Here is a 4599-nt window from a genome sequence, read left to right as displayed (position 1 = left end):
GCTTCCTGCTTGTGGATTAAGTATAACTCCCAGCTACTGCTCCAGAGGCTTGCCTGACTGCCTGCTACCTGGCCTCCTGCTGACATGTTCCCCCTCATGGTGGCCATGGACTCACTCATGGTCTGGCACCATGTACCCCAAACTAAATGGTTTCTTTTATAAATTGTCTTGGTCGTGGTGTTTTCTCACAACAATAGGAAAGTACCTAAGACACTGGCTTAGTCAGGGTTTCTATTCCTGCACAAAACATCATGACCAAGAAGCAAGCTGGGGAAGAAAGGGTTTATTCAGCTTACACTTCCACATGGCTGGTCATCACCAAAGGGACTCAGGACTGGAACTCACACAGGGCAGGAACTTGGAGGCAGGAGCTGATGCAGAGGCCATGGAGGGATGTTCCTTGCTGGCTTGCTTCCCCTGGCTTGCTTAGCTTGCTTTCTCATAGAACCCAAGACTTCCAACCCAGGGATGGCACCACCCACAAGGGCACTACCCCCTTGATCACTAGTTGAGAAAATGCCTTACAGCTGGATCTCATGGAGGCATTTCTTCACCTGAAGCTCCTTTCTCTGTGATAACTCCAGCTTGTGTCAAGTTGACACACAAAGCCAGCCAGTACAGGCACCTACCAAAAAAATGCCACTGCTAGGGGCAGGGGGGGCGGTGGGGTGGGGCGGATAGATTAAGACTGGGTGACTATCACAGAGGACACACAGGCTGCAGCTTGGCACAGCCTGGACCACTGCTTTTGTAACGGAAGGGGAGGGACGAGCAATGCAGCCGTCCTACAAGGCCGTGCCCTTTGAGCCAGACTTGCTTCAAAATTGACAGCCTGCCCGCACTCTCCCACTTTTGTGTGTTTGGTTCAACAGTTTTTAATTTTTTTTTCAAGCAAACTGTTATCATAGGAACAGAATAGAGCAGAAAATGGTAAAATGCAAATAAGTGATCTTCTCCCACGTGGCCTCAGAATGTCCTTGGGCCGGTTTGCTCAAAGCCAAGATCTCACCACAGAAAAAGATGCTATCTCTATATCGATTTTCTCTCTTCCGTTTTTTTTTTTTTTTTTCCAATCTAGTTCAGCCCCCAGGGTACGTGAGAACGACGGTCTTAGTGTTCCTAGAGAACATTGTCCATGGCCATGGTCTTTGTTGCTCCGTTGTATGCCATTTTTAACTGTTCAGGCGTAGCAGATGTTCAGTCTATCCAGATGTGGCGAATCATACCTGTGATCAGAAGGCTGAGGCAGAGGGTTGAGATTCCAAGGCTATCCTGGTAAGGCTACATAGAAAAAAAGAATCCTATCTTAAAGGAAACGAGTTCAGGATCCATATTCACAGGTTCAGGTTGGACCACATCAAGAGATATGCAGCCTTGAGCCATGAGTGACACGCCCACATCCTGTTACTAACCCCTGTGGGAGTCTGACATTTCCCCTTCAGCGGCAAAAGATTTATTTATTTATTTATTTATTTATTTATTTATTTATTTTGGTTTTTTCGAGACAAGGTTTTTCTGTGTAGCCTTGGCTGTCCTGGAACTCACTCTGTAGACCAGGCTGGCCTTGAACTCAGAAATCTGCCTGCTTCTGTCTCCCAAGTGCTAGGATTAAAGGCGTGTGCCACCACCGCCTGGCGGCAAAAGATTTTTTAACCACAAACTGATACAGGAAGGACTGGATGGACACTGGTTTTGTTGTTGTTGTTTTTATTCCCAAAGGCCTATTTTTTTTTTTTATTTCTTTCTTAAAAGTCTCCATGCCCCTTTGAGCCTCCTAGCTGACCGCAGACACTCATTTTCTGTAACCCTCTGGCTGAGATGGCTATATAGGACGGCACAGCCTTCCATGTTGTGCCCTGAAGCACGCAGGGAGTGTGTGTGATCTGGCCACCTCTCCACGAACAGTCTCCTCCACATCAGTGTGTCTTATGATGGCGCTATTTGAAACAGTAGCATATGAAAAACCAGGAGAGAAACAAGTAGCTTTCTAAGTAGGATCATGATACGGGTCTTGGAAAGGGCTTTCTATTAGAGGTTAAGAGGATGCACTTCAAAACAGATCTGCTCTCTCCACCCCAAACCCCTGTCATCACCACAGGCATACCTTCACCCACCCCATCATGCAGTTCGGTACGACAGAGACCACCCAGCCTGGGTCAAGATCGGTTACTCCAATCCTTCATCCCCTGTGACCCTCCTATCCTAAGAATCTGTGGCTGCGAACTCCTGGATTCTTGACTTGTGGGGGAGACAGATGAAAGGCTCCATTTCCAGGGAGCCTGGGTTGCCCATCAGGCATTCTATCAGAAATCAGTCCTGAGAAACCAGAGTGAGGCTTTCGCACACGTTTCTTACATTGCTAGCCTGTCACATGGGTACGTGTCAGAGATACGTTCTCATTCTTCATATAGGTTAGTGCCTATTTTTTTAGTTAATTGATTTATTTAATGTATGCGAGTACACTGTCGATGTCTTCAGACACACCAGAAGAGGGCATCAGATCCTATTCCAGATGGTTGTGAGCCACCATGTGGTTGCTGGGAATTGAACTCGGGACCTCTGGAAGAGCAGTCAGTGCTCTTAAGTGCTGAGCCATCTCTCCAGCACCCTTCCTTCAAATGCCTAACTTTTCAATGCTACTTCTGGCTTTTTTCCTCTCTTTTCTCCTCTCCTGTCCCCTCCTCTCCTCCTCTTCACTGTAACATTGTGAAAATATGTGCCCTAAATCCCACAGTCATTTTCTCCCCATTAGATCCTTTTTTTTTTTTTTTTTTTTTTTTTTTTTTTTTTTTTTTTTTTTTTGGTTTTTCAACACGGTGTTTCTCTGCATAGCCCTGGCTGTCCTGGAACTCACTCTGTAGACCAGGCCGGCCTCGAACTCAGAAATCTGCTGCCTCTGCCTCCCAAGTACCGGGATAATGAAAAGAATCATTAAGGAAGCCCCCAGACCCAGACAAAGTAGTTAGAAAGTAGCAGGCCTAGAGATCCAGCACATAAGCCTGGGAATTTGTAAGCAAGCTGTAAGTATTATGAGAAAAGGCAGGTCAAGAAGACACAGAACTATGAAAATAACTGGGCAACTGGAAACATGCCCAGACACGACCCAGACAAACAAGGACGTGTTTAGACATCCTCCGGGCAATGGGCCATCTGGCCCCCTTAGATAGGGTTAGAGGCTAACTAAAATAAAAATGTTGATTCAGATAAGTGTCACCCATAGAAAAATCACACACTGCCTCCCCGCCCCTCAGGAATTCTCACTCAATATTCCCGCTTCTGGCTTGTATGTATTTTTTAAAGCCAACCAATTATATGTAACCACATTGGTTTCTTTGTTCCCCTAGACCATTTTCCCTATAAAAACCCCTGACTTTCGAGCCTCAGGGTCGCCTTCCCACCTCCTGCGAGAGTCTGGGAGACGATCCGGAGCTCCGCCCATTAAAGATACCTCTTGTTTTTGCAGCAAGTGGTCTATCATGTCTCTTTGGGTATACACCTTCCCGTGACTTGAGTGAGGGTCTCCCTAAGGGGGTCTTTCAATAAAGGTGTGAGTCACCACCGCCCAGCTTCCATTAAACCCTTTTAAAGGACAGAAGCCAGCATTTTAATGGTACAGTAGATAGAAACAGGTTTTTGATATTTGATGGCATCAATAACCAACCATCCTTGGAACTGCCCCAAGCCCTACTCGCTGTCATAGGAAACAGTAAATGCCATCCATCCATCCTCACCAATAATGCTAGGGGAAGGGAACCAGGGTCTAGATCCCACTTGGTCTCCGCTCCAGTCAAGAGCTTCAAGTGCCTTGTTCTCTTATTAGTAGACCATAATATATTCAGAGTTGTCCTAGTTAGGGTTTCTATTACTGTGACAAAACACCGTGACCAACAGCAACACGGGGAGGAGAGAGCTTATTCAGGTTACACTTCCACTTTGCTGTCCATCATCAAAGGAAGTCAGGATGGGAACTCACACAGGGCAGGAACCTGGAGGCAGGAGCTGATGCCGAAGCCATGGAGGAGGGCTGCTTACTGGCTTGTTTCCCCATGGCTTGCTCAGCCTGCTTTCTTATAGAACCCAGGACCACCAGCCCTGGCTGGGCCCTCCCCCATTGATCACTAATTGAGACAATGCCTTACAGCTGGATCTCATGGAAGCATTTCCTCAATGGAGGCTCCTTCTTCTCTGATGACTCTAGCTTGTGTCAAGTTGACATACAAGGCCAGGCAGTACAAGACTCAAGAGATACCTACCACATGTCCTGCAAAACTCTATTCAGTTACCACAAACATGTACCTGGAACTCATCAATCCTCCTATCTGTCTGTCTGTCTGTCTGCCTGTCTCTTTTTTTTTTCTGGGATTCATTGATTTTCATTTTAAACGTATGTACGTCTATTTAACTGTATGTTATACTAAGTGCATACTACTACCCTCAGAGGCCAAAAGAGAGTATTAGATACCCTGAGCTGCAGTTACAGATGGTTGTGAATGGTCACATAAGTGCTGAGAACCAACCCTGGGTCCTCTGGAAGAGCAGCAAGTACTCTTAACTGCCGGGCCACACACCCTGCCCCATCTCCCCGTGCCCCTCCTCCCC

Source organism: Mastomys coucha, unplaced genomic scaffold, assembly GCF_008632895.1.
Source record: "Mastomys coucha isolate ucsf_1 unplaced genomic scaffold, UCSF_Mcou_1 pScaffold3, whole genome shotgun sequence".
Taxonomy (NCBI): domain Eukaryota; kingdom Metazoa; phylum Chordata; class Mammalia; order Rodentia; family Muridae; genus Mastomys; species Mastomys coucha.
Note: the sequence above shows the minus strand (reverse complement) of the source record.